The sequence below is a fragment of the Erpetoichthys calabaricus genome, chromosome 2 (genome assembly GCF_900747795.2).
Source record: "Erpetoichthys calabaricus chromosome 2, fErpCal1.3, whole genome shotgun sequence".
Classification (NCBI taxonomy): Eukaryota; Metazoa; Chordata; class Cladistia; order Polypteriformes; family Polypteridae; genus Erpetoichthys; species Erpetoichthys calabaricus.
In genome coordinates, this window is record NC_041395.2 from 22,274,261 (window position 1) to 22,289,074 (window position 14,814).

General features: G+C 43.6%; 1 protein-coding gene across 1 annotated transcript in view; it reads right to left on the reverse strand.

Annotated features, from left to right (window-relative positions):
* LOC114647433 (USP6 N-terminal-like protein) overlaps positions 1-14,814 on the reverse strand; it is a 284,398-nt gene that overhangs the window by 156,656 nt on the left and 112,928 nt on the right. The window lies entirely within an intron of this gene.

Genomic DNA, 14,814 nt, shown 5'->3' on the forward strand with positions numbered 1-14,814 from the left:
AAGCATTTGATGTTTTCTTTATACCAGTGGTTCTTAAACCTTTTTTTGTCTCTGTTATTCGAATCTATATTTAGAGATCTACCACTCAGAATGGAGGCATATCTTAAAACCATTCCGACATTAGTTATAATTTTATTAAACTAGCAAAATACCCGCGCTTCGCAGCGGAGAAGAAGTGTGTTAAAGAGGTTATGTAACCATATATATACATAAACATATATACATATACACATATCTACATATACACATATCTACATATACACATATCTACATATACATATACAGTATATACATATACACATCCACATATACATATATATATACATATACAAATTTACATATCTACATATATATATATATATACATATAAATATAGACATACATATATACATACATACATACATTCACACATATATATATATATATATATATATATATATATATATATATATATATATATATACTGTATATATACATATCTACTTATTGGCTCCTGTATTTAGGATATAGTGGGTTGGATAATGGATGGATGGACATTTGTATGCATAGCCCTATTTGCCCGTTTTCATTTTTTTTCATTCTTCAGTAATATTTCAGTAAACCCGGAGCTTGTCAGTTCAAATCCTGGTACTGACACCACTGTGTGACCCTGAGGAAGTCACTTCACCTGCCTGTGCTGCAAAAAACAAAAGTAATGTAACAAATTGTACCTCAGATGTTGCAAGTTGCTGGAATAAAGGCATAAGTCAAATAGATAAATATGTATTATACACATAGGAACTATTAATTTATTTTCAGTTAAGTCATCTGCAGCAAACCTTTATAAATGAGGGTTTCTCCTTTTTAGATAGTGCAAACTGTTTCTTCTTCATTGAGGTTTTCTCTTGGAGAGCTTTTTTCATTTCATTGAAAATTAAAGCAGCAGCTGCCAAAATATGTAGCTTTCTTATTAATTTTTCAACATTGTGTAAAATAAATTTATAAAGTAACATAAAAGGTTTAAATACTGGTTATCCTTTTACACTAAAATATTACTAAAGAGATACAAAAAAAGTAAAATGCATATGTTGCTTTTCTTTAAGGAGATTAAATATTACTGAAGAAAGAAAAAAAAAACTAAAACAGCCAAATGGGGCTATGCATACGAACTTAAAAGGTTTAAATAAAACAGAAATATATAATTTATTTTTACTTGCTTAACTTGTGGAGGGTGTATCCTGTAGCAAAGCCCTAACTTTTTTCGTGAAAGCCCGTTTCAGTCAGTAAGTCTTAAAAAAAGGTGTAAAGATATTGACAATAAGCTACGCAAACCCAGGAAGACATCCTTTCTTAAAGAGAAGTAAGGCAGTACTTATAAGCTTACATATATATATATATATATATATATATATATATATATATCTGAAGCTGTGCAAGCACACTCTTGAGAATGCAACGTATAGTTGTACAGGAGAAAAGCAATCTTGCTTCAAATCAATGGCAACCTTTTGTAGGTCTATGAACTTAATTTAAACTTTAGGTTTACACAGTGCTTTCTTTCCGAAGTACCTGCACTCATGAATATGTCTGTATGTGTCAGTCGGTCAAATCCACGCGCGTCGCACCAGTGAAGTACCGCTTTTAAATTTTTATCAAGAAGAAAAGAAAACCTTTTTAAATTGAGGGAAAATATACTAATAACAGTTTGTTAAGGATCTGTTTTTTTGTGAAGCTGCCTTCACTCGAGTGATCACTGACCTGACTTGGTGGCCAACTATAAGCGTTACCTGGTAGGTAACCACCCATACAATCAGATTGTGAATCAGACTACGAATGCCGTGAATGTAATTACCCCGATCTACATGTTGTCAAATAAACGAACCACACGCCGTGGCGCAATTTTAGGGGCTTCGCCTCTAGCGCTGACGTCCCGAGGTTCGATTCCCGTAAGGGAGTGAAGTGAGGGGCTGGTTACCTACCAGGTAACGCTTATGGTTGGCCAGCAAGTCAGGTAACATCAGCCACGGTGCCTTCAGTTGTGAGAAGCAGATCATAGAATGGTTGAAAATAGTTTACTGTCAAATAATGCAAAGAGTACGCGACACGTCTTTCCTCCTTATTCTTGGCTCATCAGGCGTACACACTCACTGCACTCGCTTACGGTAATCGAACCTCGGACGTCAGCGCTAGAGGGGCTTCGCAGCGGTGAAGTATTGCTTTTAAATTTTAATTAAGAAGAAAAGAAAACCTTTTTAAATTAAGTCTTAAAAAGAGGTGTAGAGATATTGACAATAAGCTACGCAAACCCACCAAGAAATGCAATCGTTTAAATCAAGGCGCAAGTCGAAAAACACCATCCCATAATATTAGTTAACGATTAACACATTTCTATATGTATTGTAAGCATGCAATACAACTGATAATATGTTGCACTTATTTATCTGGTGTACCGACATTTTTGCGCGTTTAACATCTGAAATTTAACGTGGTTTGTGCCCTTCAGAATGAAAACAGTTTGCATTTACCTTTTTAAGAAAAGGCGAGCTTTTAAGCCTGACAAATCACCCCGTAAATGCACACGTTTAATTGCACATGTGTTAATATGTATGCTTACACAGTATTAAAAGACACTCAAAAATTAATGTCATTTACCTTCGGTCCCGCGTTTGACTCGTGCTGTAAATCTCTTCCTTGTTTTTAGTTCACGTGATTACGTAGGAGGCGTGATGACGCGATACGTGACTCCACCTCCTCCATTAGAGTATATGGACAAAAAACAGGTTCCGGTTATGACTATTACGCGTAGAATTTCGAAATGAAACCTGCCTAACTTTTGTAAGTAAGCTGTAAGGAATGAGCCTGCCAAATTTCAGCCTTCCACCTACATTGGAAGTTGGAGAATTAGTGATGAGTGAGTGAGTCAGTCAGTCAGTCAGTCAGTTAGTGAGTCAGTGAGGGCTTTGCCTTTTATTAATTAGTATAGATTAAAATTCATTTTTAAAATTTTATTTTACTTAATTTTTGTTTATATCAAAACACATGGGACGTTTTCACCACCATTTTGAATTACTCATAATCACTGCCATTTTGTCTTCCCGTTGGTAGGGCGGCTCCCGTGTTATCAGGGGTGTGCCCTCAGAGGTCGTCAACTTTGGCTTGTTTACTTTTGTTCATATTAAAACATTTGTGATGTTTTCGCCACCATTTTGAATTATTCACAAATGATACTATTTTGTCTTCCTGTCGTTATGTCAGCTCCCGTGTTTTCAAAGGCTGAGGTTACTTTTGTTGGCATTAAACTATTTGTGCCACTTTTGGCGCCATTTTGAATTACTCGTAATCAGCAGTTTTGTCTTCCTGTTGTTAGGGCGGCTCCCGTGTTTTCAGGGGCGTGTCCTCAAAGGCCGTGAACTTCAGATTACTTATTTTTGTTAGTATTAAAATATTTATGACATTTTTGCCACCAATTTGAACTACTCACGATCAGCGCCATTTGGTCTTCACATCATTAGGGCCGCTCCCCTGTTGTCGGAGGCAGAGGATGTGAATTTGGCTTTTTTAATTTTTTGTATTAAAATATTTGTGCCGTTCTCGCTGCCATTTCAAATTACTGACGATTGCCATTATTTTGTCTTCCCGTTGTTAGGGCAGCTTCCGTGTTGTCAGGGGCGTGTCCTCGGAGGCCATGAACTTTGGATTGCTTATTTTTTATTAGTATTAAAATATTTATGCCATTTTTGCCACCATTTTGAATTACTCACGATCACGGCTATTTTGTCTTCCCGTTGTTAGGGCAGCTCTCATGTTGTCAGGGGCATGTCCTCAGAGGTCGTGAACTCTGGCTAACGATGTGACAGGTTTAAAAGTTCATCCATGTGATCGCTTCTCTATCTAAATTTGTTTGTTTCAAATCCCTTTTTTGCTTTTAAAAATATTCTTATTCTAAACTCCTTGATGGTTTATAACTTACTAGCCAACCCGCGGCGTGGCAGACGCTGCATAATTATGTATTGATGGGTGAACACTTCCTGAACGACACAGTTGTCAGTACTTGTAGATTAAGGTGTAGCGGGTCTTCGTTGTTGACGCTTAATATAGCTTGCGTACTGTGAGGTTCCGGAGTCACAGTTGAGAAACACTTTTTTAATGTCTTTTAAGCACAGGGGAAAAAATGAACATGTGAAACATCCGTAATGTAATAAGCCACCAAGAAAAGTAACATTGCAACAATGCTATTTACGACCCGATCGCTGTAAACAGAAGTGAAAACAAAATCGAGCCCGGTGCATTCTTTAGCTGCATTGTGGCTCTGTAGTAGTACTGCTGCTTTGTAGTAAGGAGACTGTGGAAGATTGTGGATTTGGTTCCCGGTTCCTCCCTGTGTGGATAGCGCTTTGAATACTGAGAACACCGCTATATCAATGTAACGAAGTATTATTATTCTTATGTGTCCAGCGCTCTCTCTCCCGCGCGCTCGCTTGCTGCACGTGTTCCTGCAGGCATACGGCGCATAATTATTTATTGATGGCTGAACACTTCCGGAAAGACACAGTTGCCTAAAAGTAGGGAAAAAAATGAACATTTGCAAAATCCGTAACACTGCTTTCAGTAAGTACAATGCACACGCGTTTAATTTGTCGGCCACTTTTTGCCAGCCGTCTTTTCTGGTTTGGGCTGCTTTTGCAGTGTTACCGCTGGTGCATATAAAATCTTGAAATCCTTTGAGTAACTAATTAACTAACTAACACCCACCCACCCACACAGCTTGTGTAGAAGGTCAGCTGCTGAGAGAGCGTCTCGACTGTTGCAGGGCCTGCATCGGTGAAGCAGGTGAGACGCTAATGAAACAGAGGCACAGGGCCCGACACGATCGCTGTAAACAGAAGTGAAAACAAAATCGAGCCCGGTGCATTCTTTAACTGCCTTGTGGCACTGTAGTAGTGCTGTTGCTTTGCAGTAAGGAGACTCTGGAAGATTGTGGGTTCGCTTCCTGGTTCCTCCCTGTCTGGATAGCACTTTGAATACTGAGAACACCGCTATATCAATGTAACGAAGTATTATTATTATGTGTCCAGCTCTCTCTGTATCGCGTGCGCGCCTGTATGTGTGTGTGTGTGTCACTCTCTCTCTCGCTCGCTGCACGTGTTCCTGCAGGCATACGCCGCATAATTATTTATTGATGGCTGAACACTTCCGGAAAAACACAGTTGTCTAAAAGGAGGGAAAAAAATGAACATTTGCAAAATCCGTAACGCTGGTTTAAGTAAGTACAATGCACACGCGTTTAATTTGTCGGCCACTTTTTGCCAGCCGTCTTTTCTGGTTTGGGCTGCTTTTGCAGTGTTGCCGCTTGTGCATAGTAAATCTTGAAATCCTTTGAGTAACTAATTAACTAACACCCACCCACCCACCCACACAGCTTGTGTAGAAGGTCAGCTGAAGCAGGTGAGACGCTAATGAAACAGAGGCACAGGGCTTATTGGTTTTTAAAGGCTGCTTCCTTCATTGTGTTTTGAGAGGGAAACATACAATTGTCCGTGACTGACAATTGGAAGACCGCCGTCGCTTGCTCATTTAGCGATTCACATCCGTGACAAACATGCCTCTTCTTACATGGTCCTGCTGCGTCCACCCTCGTTCTCAAAGCATACACACTGCCTGGTCATGTGCACCCGCTCGCAAGAGCAACTCACGAAGACCTGCCCACCAACTCTAAGACCATGGCGTGCAAAACAGTTTGCGATGGTGGTGCGTGCGTCATAACCGAAAAGAATAATGAAAAGTCAACGTGGCTCAGAGGTGCATTTGGAGTCTAGCAGAGACGAACGTGAATGACGCCCTGTGTTGTGAGGTGCTGTGTCCGAGGTGGTGGGTGTGGCTCGGTGAGTTGTCATCGTATCCAATGGTCTTAGAGTTGGTGGGCGTGGCTATCTTGCGTGCTTTCCATGGGTGGCTACTTGTCGGCGGCTTAGTGAATTATATATATAGATGTGTGAACATGACTGAAACACTTTGTCTTTGTACTGTCAAGGTCAAAGTAAATTTACAAATCACTTCTTTACGTTTTTATTAACATGTTCTATACTTCCCAACTTTTTTGGAATTCAGAGTTGTAATAATTATAGATTCATACAGTCAATACACTCACATGTACAGTCGTGGCCAAAAGTTCAGAGAATGACACAAGTATTGGTTTTCACAAAGTCTGCTGCTTCAGTGTTTTTCGATCTTTGTGTCAGATGTTTCTATGGTGTACTGAAGTAGAATTACAAGCATTTCAGAAGTTTCAAAGGCTTTTATTGACAATGACATGAAATGTATGCAAAGTGTCCATATTTGCAGTGTTCTCCCTTCTTTCTTTTTCAGGACCTCTGCAATTCTCCCTGGCAGGCTGTCAACCAACTTCTGGGCCCAATCCTGACTGATGGCAGCTTCCCATTCTTGCATAATCAATGCTTGGAGTTCGTCAGAATTGGTGGGTTTTTGTTTGTCTACCTGCCTCTTGAGGATTGACCACAAGGTCTCAATGGGGAGTTTCCTGGCCCTGGACCCCAAATTTCCATGTTTTGTTCCTCAAGCCACTTAGTTCTCACTTTTGCCTTATGGCCTGGTGCTCCACCATACTGGAAAAGGCCTTGTTGGTCACCAAACTGTTCTTGGATGGTTGGGAAAAGTTGCTCTCACAGGATGTTTTGGTCCCATTCTTTATTTATGGCTGTGGTCTTAGGCAAAATTGTGAGTGAACCGACTGCCTTGGCTGAGAAGCAACCCCACACATGAATGGTCTCAGGATGCTTTACTGTTGGCCTGACACAGGACTGATGGTAGCGCCACTCACCTTTTCTTTTTTTTTCAGATGCAATCAGAAAGGGGATTCATCAGAGAAAATGACTTTATTTAGCCCAGCAGTCCTCAGCAGTCCAATCCCAGAATATCAGTCTGTCCCTGATGTTTTTCTTGGCTTCTTTGCTGCCCTTCTTGACACACCAGGCCATCCTCCAAAAGTCGTCGCCTCACTCACATCTGCCTGCTGCCATTCCTGAGCGAGCTCTGCACTGGTGGTGCCCACAGCTGAATCAACTTTAGGAGACGGTCCTGGCGCCTGCTGAACTTTCTTGGGTGCCCTGAAGCCTTCTTCACAACAGTTGAACCTCTCTATTCTGACTCAATCAGCATGACAGAGTGATCTCCAGCCTTGTCCTCGTCGGCACTCTCACCCGTGTTAACGAGAGGATCACTGAAATGACGTCAGCAGGTCCTTTGGTGGCAGGGCTGAAATGTTTTTTTTTGGGATTAAGTTCATTTCCATGGCAAAGAGGGACTTTGCAATTAATTAATCTCATCACTCTTTAGAACATTCTGGAGTCGATGCAAATTGGCCTCATAAAAACTGAGGCAACAAACTTTGTGAAAATTCATATTTGTGTCATTCTCAAAACATTTGGCCACGACTATAGGAGTACAATGAAATTATTACTTGCATGTTAGATATAATAATAATAATATTAATAATTTATTAATAATAAAGTCCCAAAGGTATCACATCCTAGTGAGATGAACGACTTCCGGCTTGTCGCTCTGACATCACATGTGATGAAGACCATGGAGAGGCTGCTGCTTCACAACCTGAGGCCACACGTTCAACACACCCTCGACCCTCTGCAGTTCGCATACCAGGAGAAGGTGGGAGCGGAGGATGCCATCATCTACATGCTACACCGATCCCTCTACCACTTGGACAGAGGCAGTGGTGCTGTAAGAATTATGTTTCTGGACTTCTCTAGCGCCTTCAACACCATCCAACCTCTGCTCCTTAGGGACAAGCTGACAGAGATGGGAGTAGATCGTTACCTAGTGGCATGGATCGTGGACTGTCTTACAAACAGACCTCAGTATGTTCGTCTCGGGAACTGCAGGTCTGACATTGTGGTCAGCAGCACAGGAGCGCCGCAGGGGACTGTACTTTCTCCGGTCCTGTTCAGCCTATATACATCGGACTTCCAATACAACTCAGAGTCCTGCCACGTGCAAAAGTTCACTGACGACACTGCTATCATGGGCTGCATCAGGAGTGGGCAGGAGGAGAAGTACAGGAACCTAATCAAGGACTTTGTTAAATGGTGCGACTCAAACCACCTACACCTGAACACCAGCAAAAACAGAGAGCTGGTGGTGGATTTTAGGAGGACCAGACCCCTCATGGACCCCATGATCATCAGAGGTGACTGTGTGCAGAGGGTGCAGACCTATACAGTAAATACCTGGGAGTGCAGCTGGATGATAAACTGGACTGGACTGCCAATACTGATGCTCTGTGCAAGAGAGGACAGAGCCGACTATACTTCCTTAGAAGACTGGCGTCCTTCAACATCTGCAATAAGATGCTGCAGATGTTCTATCAGACGGTTGTGGCGAGCGCCCTCTTCTACGTGGTGGTGTGCTGGGGAGGCAGCATTAAGAAGAAGGACGCCTCACGCCTGGACAAACTGGTGAGGAAGGCAGGCTCTATTGTAGGCACGGAGCTGGACAGTTTGACATCTGTGGCAGAGCGACGGGCGCTGAGCAGGCTCCTGTCAATCATGGAGAATCCACTGCATCCACTGAACAGGATCATCTCCAGACAGAGGAGCAGCTTCACCGACAGACTGCTGTCACCGTCCTGCTCCACTGACAGACTGAGGAGATCGTTCCTCCCCCACACTATGCGACTCTTCTGTTCCACTCGGGGGGGTAAACGTTAACATTACACAAAATTATTATCTGCCTGTATACCTGCATTTTTATCACTCTTTAATTTAATATTGTTTTTTATCAATATGCTGCTGCTGGAGTATGTGAATTTCCCCTTGGGATTAATAAAGTATCTATCTATCTATCTATCTATCTAATAATAATAATAATAATAATAATAATATTATCATCATCATTGTCCACCTGTTCACTTTCAAGCCCACTTACCCACTCTTTGCTTGTGGGGTGCCAGTGCCTAACCTGGCAGTGAACCCCAACAGCAAATGAGGTTCTTGTCCCCTTCAGGCCACCCATACCAGCCCCTGTGGCAAGTGAGTCTGCCAAAACATTTGGAAGGCGTCTAACAATTTACGTAACCTTTCTGAATTCTTTGCCTCCCCACCCAGTAGGCCATTTGTGTTCCCAGATATTATTACACTTCAATGGCTTCAGTTGGTTCAATCTGATGAAAAGGTCACCGGAGAACATTAAATGCAGCAACGCTAACTGAATTCATTTTGTGTAAATAAGCACAGGGGCATTGTAAACTTCACGAGAAGCAACTGTCTGGGCAGTCAGAGCTTGTAATCTGATAAAAATACACAAAGAAAAAAAACCCAAAACTTCCGTTGCTGTAGGTTTACACCATCAGTTGGAGGAAGAGGTGTGGAGTAAGCGAGCTGCGGCTCAGCTCTGCGCTCAGATGTTGTCTGTTATCTCTTTTCACAATGACGTTATTTCCTCCATGTTAAAAGCAGAGCATAAAGTGTCCTGAAAGGTCTGAGGAAGATGACAGTTCATCTCCAACATTTTAGTGGCTCCGACTTTCTATGCCATCTGATCAGAAAATGATTTTTTGGTTCCCTGCAAGGTTGTGATTTCTCCTCAGTGTCTACCTTCACGGCACACTAGAGTTTGGGTCAATCTAGTAGAGAGGTGTACTGTATAGTTCATCTTCATTTATTCATTTTCTAGTTGCTCTTACACCAACAAACTTATTTCAAGCTTGTGAAATTTATTTCAAAGCCATGCAATTCAGCTGAGAGACAGACTGCCAGAGAGACGGACAAACGACAGCCATAAGTCCAGTTAGAGAGACGGGCAGAACATATGTGAAGGACATACAAGCAGGTTATTTTAAAAAGTGCCGATGTCTGCTTGACCAATATGGTGAAAAAACCCAGAGTCAGGGATAAATGATGAGAACAGGTTGAAGGTATTAATAACCAGCCAGTTCTTCTGGTAGTCACCCATATCTGACAAGAAGTTTATGAATATGTAATTATGTGAGTGCTTATAACGACAAATATCCAGCACAACGTCAGAAGCGTCTCACTATGCTGTCGACATTCCTCGCTGCTGGATGGGACTTCTGATTGTCAGCATTCTCCCACTTGGCTGTGATGTCCATTTGCTTCTGTCTGGCCTGAATATGTATGTATACAGGATTAAGCATTATATTCTAGGAATGAATGTTATCTTTTAAAGCAAGTTAAATACATTAATCTCTTTCTGCACCATATTTTTCTCTTGTAATTACTTTCCGCCACGGGTACAAAAGGGATGGTATTGGCTCTAGTCTCTTCTGCATCAAGAGACACATCTCAGGGGAGAAAGAGCGCCCCCTGCTTGATACAGCAGCAACATTACAAAATATGAAGAAAGTGAAGGTGTCACAATACTCTCCACAGGCGCTGCACATTATAAGAAGCATCAGCAACAACCAACAGCGACTGTATCAACTTGGAGGAGTACACGTCATCAGTGACCAGCTGCATCTCTAAGTGCATTGATGATGTTATTGTCTCCAAGTACATCACTGCACGCCCCAACCAGAAACCGTGGATTACAGAGGAAGTGCGTGTGCTACTGAGGACCCATGACTCTGCCTTCAGGGAAGGTGAGGAAATCGGCCTGAGAACAGCGAGGGCCAAACTATCCTGCGCCATCAGAGCAGCAAAGCGTGCGCATGCCCAGAGAATCCGTGGACTTTTCCTACATGACAAAGACGCACAGAGCCTGTGGAAAGGCATCCAGGCGTTTTGAACCCGTGCCCGCTGGGCAGCCACGTGTGAGGTTGACGCACGTTTAATATGGAGCGTTCGCCCGTGTCACTCTGGGGCCCCCCACTGTTAATACGGAGCTCCGTCCGTACTATTATGCGGTGCATTGTGGACTACTGCGGACCCCGTAGTGTTTCCCGTTTCAGTTTGTATCTCGGTCAGTCGAGCTTTTGTTTTTGAAGCTTTTGAATTCCGGTCTTCATTATCTGTAACCTGCTGTCCATGTGTTTGGCCCCCTCGTTTAACCTGTTTATGACGTTTTACTTTGCTTTCTACTCTGTCTTTCATTTCTGATCTCGCTTTATTCTACTTTTGTTTCAATGACACCTGGTCCGTGGTGAATATTTTTTCCCTTTTTCGAGTAATAATTTTCATTTGTTTGCGATACTGTGATGTTTATCGTATTGTTAATAATGCATCACTGTAATGTGATTCACCTATGCTGTATAGTTTGGACGTGTGAGGATGACGTATGTTTAATACGGAGCGTTCGCCCGTGTCACTCTGGGTCTCCCCACTGTTACTACGAAGCTCTTTCCGAACTATTATGCGGTGCATTGTGGAGCACTGCGGACTCTGTAGTGTTTCCCGTTTCACTTCGTATCTCGTTTAGTCGAGCTCTTTCTTTTTGGAGCAGTGCCTGCCTGGTCTGTGGCATTTCAGACGCACGTTGTAGGCGCCTGCGTTCATTAATTATATCCAGGCAGGCGCGTGTTTGTAGCTCGGTCACTCGAGCTGTGTCGTGTTGAATCCGTGCCTGCTTTGCCTACGCAGTTTGAGACGCGCGTTGTAGGCATCCACGTTCATTAGATCTGTCCTCGGTGTCGAAGCTGTGTTAGTTGTTGAGCTGTTTGGTTTTGGAGCCGAGACAGTTTTGCTTCCGCGGTTTCAGACGCGTGTCCGTACCATCTCGGGTTTGATGTATGAACCTTTGAGGACTCCGTAGTGTGTCCCGTTTCACTCTGGGGCGGGGCGTTGACTCCTCTTGTTTTACTATGTCTCCTCCTGCGCCTTCACCACGCATTAGTGCCACTCACAATATGGCGGCGACGCCTGCGCCTTCTGTATTTTGTCGGTTTTTACCATGCTGTGTAGGCGCCTTTGCCTTTTGTACTTTACTGTGCCTTCCGACGCACGATGTAGGCGCCTGCACCTTCCGGGTCTGCCTCCGCTGTGTGGTGTGGACGTTTAACTGTCGTTGTTTCTGCCTTTATATTCTGTATCTCGGTGTGCATGTGTTTCGTGCCTAGGTTTTTTTGAAGCTGTTGCATTCCAGTTTTCATCATCTGTAACCCGCTCTCGATGTGTTCGTCCCCGTTCTTTAATCCCTTTATAAAGTTTGACTTTGTTTCCTACTCTGAGTTTTATTTCTGACCTCGCTTTATCCTGCTTGCGGCATGTCAGACGGTTCATAGTCTCTCTCGTTTTACTCTGGGGAGGGGGAGCTTTGTTCTGTAATCTGCTCTCCATGTGTTTGTCCCTGTTCTTTAACCTCTTTATGACGTTTTACTTTGTTTCCTACTCTGATGGTTTGTAGTCTCTCCCATTTTGCTCTGGTGCGCTTTTTGTGTGGCGCCTGCGCACGTGCGTAGTCTCTCCCGTTCCACTCTGGTGGGGGGGGGGGGGGCTTTGTGTGGCACTTGCGCACTATGTCTTTTGCGTCCACGGGCAGGTCCCTGCGTCCATATCCGGTTTACCATTCTCGTTTAGTAATATGGATTACAGGACAACACCATTTACCTGTGACAGTGACGCCTCCCTTCCAGATGTGCTGAATAACTTCTATGCACGGTTTGAAGCACAGAACAACGTGGTGATGAAGAAGACCACCTCTCCTCCTAGTGACCAGGCATTAAATCTGACTGTGGCCGATGTGAGAAATACTCTATGAAGAGTCAACCCATGGAAGGCTGCAGGACCAGACAATATTCCTGGCAGAGTACTAAGGGAATGTGCAGACCAGCTGGCAGACGTTTTTACGGACATCTTCAACATCTCCCTGAGCACCAACATCGTCCCAAACTGCTTCAAAACCACCACCATAGTTTCCGTGCCAAAAATGTTGAAAGTGTCCAACCTCAATGACTACTGTCCCGTTGCACTCACATCCATCATTATGAAGTGCTTCGAGAAGCTTGTCATTAAAACCCTGCTGCCCCCCTCACTGGATCCCCTGCAGTTTGCTTACCGCCGGAACCGTTCAACAGATGATGCAATAGCCACCACTCTCCATCTGGCTCTTGCTCATCTGGACAATAAGGACACATGTGTTCAAATGCTGTTTATCGACTTCAGCTCAGCATTCAACACGATCATTCCTCAGCAGCTGACGTAAAAGCTGAGCCTGCTGGGACTGAACACCTCCCTCTGTAACTGGATTCTGGACTTCCTGACTGAGAGACCTCAGTCAGTCAGGATTGGAAACAACATCTCCAGAACCACCACACTGAGCACTGGAGCCCCTCAAGGCTGTGCGCTCAGTCCATTACTGTTCACACTGCTGACTCCTGACTGTGCAGCAACGCACAGCTCTAATCACATCATAAAATTTGCCGATGACACAACTGTGGTGGGTCTCATCAGCAACAACAATGAGTCAGCATACAGAGAGGAGGTGCAGCGGTTAACGGACTGGTGTAAAGCCAATAACCTGTCTCTGAATGTACACAAAACAAAGGATATGATCGTTGACTTTAGGAAGACTAAGAGTGACCATCTGCCACTGAACAATGACGGCTCAACTGTGGAGGTCGTCAATAGCACCAAATTCCTGGGTGTCCACCTGGCAGAGAACCTCACCTGGTCCCATAACACCAGCTCTTTAGCCAAGAAAGCCCAGCAGCGGCTCTACTTCCTGCATAGGCTGAGGAAAGCCCATCTTCCACCAGCTACTCTAACAACATTCTACAGAGGAACCAGAGAGAGCATCCTGAGCAACTGCATCACTGTCTGGTTTGGAAATTGCACGGTCAGGGATCGCAAAGCCCTACAACAGTGTCTCTCTTCCCTCCATCATGGACATTTACACCACATTCTGCATCCGGAAAGCCACCAGCATTGTGAATGATCTAACACACAACTCACATTCACTGTTTACACTCCTACCATTGGGAAAAAGGTACCGAAGCTCACCTCCAGAATGTAGAACAATTTCTTCCCCCAAGCAGTCAGACGCCTGAACACTCCGACTGATATCTGATATATGTGTTCTGTTCTGCAGTGTTGCATATGGCTGCACATTTGACTCACATGCACCTTCTTATATATTATGTGTCTTTATGTTATGTGTCGTGGATTGTTCGTTGTCCTGTGTTTTAGGTAGCACCATGGTCCTGGAGGAACATTTTTCGTTTCACGGTATGCTGTACTACTGTAAATGGATGAAATGACAATAAATACTCTTGACTCGACTTGAGCAGCCATAAGTGCAAGGCAAGGAACAATCTACCAAGGTTCAGGGTTGCTTTATTTTGTCACTAGGGGGCTTTGCCCCCTGCTCACTTCACATGCCAACCCCCGGGCCAGCGCTACGTGTTTGCCTCTTTGCGGTTATGCCGCTCGCGTATGGCGATGTGAAAGTACAATTTAAACAGATTTTAATTTTCATGTGCAGTGTTACATTTGCATCCACGCCATGTATAACTGTGCATGATTGCATTTCGTTTCTTTCTCTTGTGACAGATAGGGGGTGCTATCGCTCCCTTGAACCCTCAGATCAGACGCCAAACACCAGATAAATGTCCAATAGTTGACATTATTATAATAATAGTGCACAAAGCACTCTCCTCTCCACAATATGCCAATAAACAATACAAATACACAATCCTCCACTCCCAGACACTTAGTCACCCTGCCTCCCAACTCAGCTCGACGTCTGGGATCTCCCACAGTCCTTTCATAGTCCGTGACCCGGAAGTGCTTCTAAGCCCTCAGTCCATGCGATTACGCAGCACTTCCGGGTCAAACGAAAACTCCTTTTCTTCATCAGTCCGGAAGCACTTTATTTCTTCCAACCATGGGATTGGGATTTACTTCCGGGCTG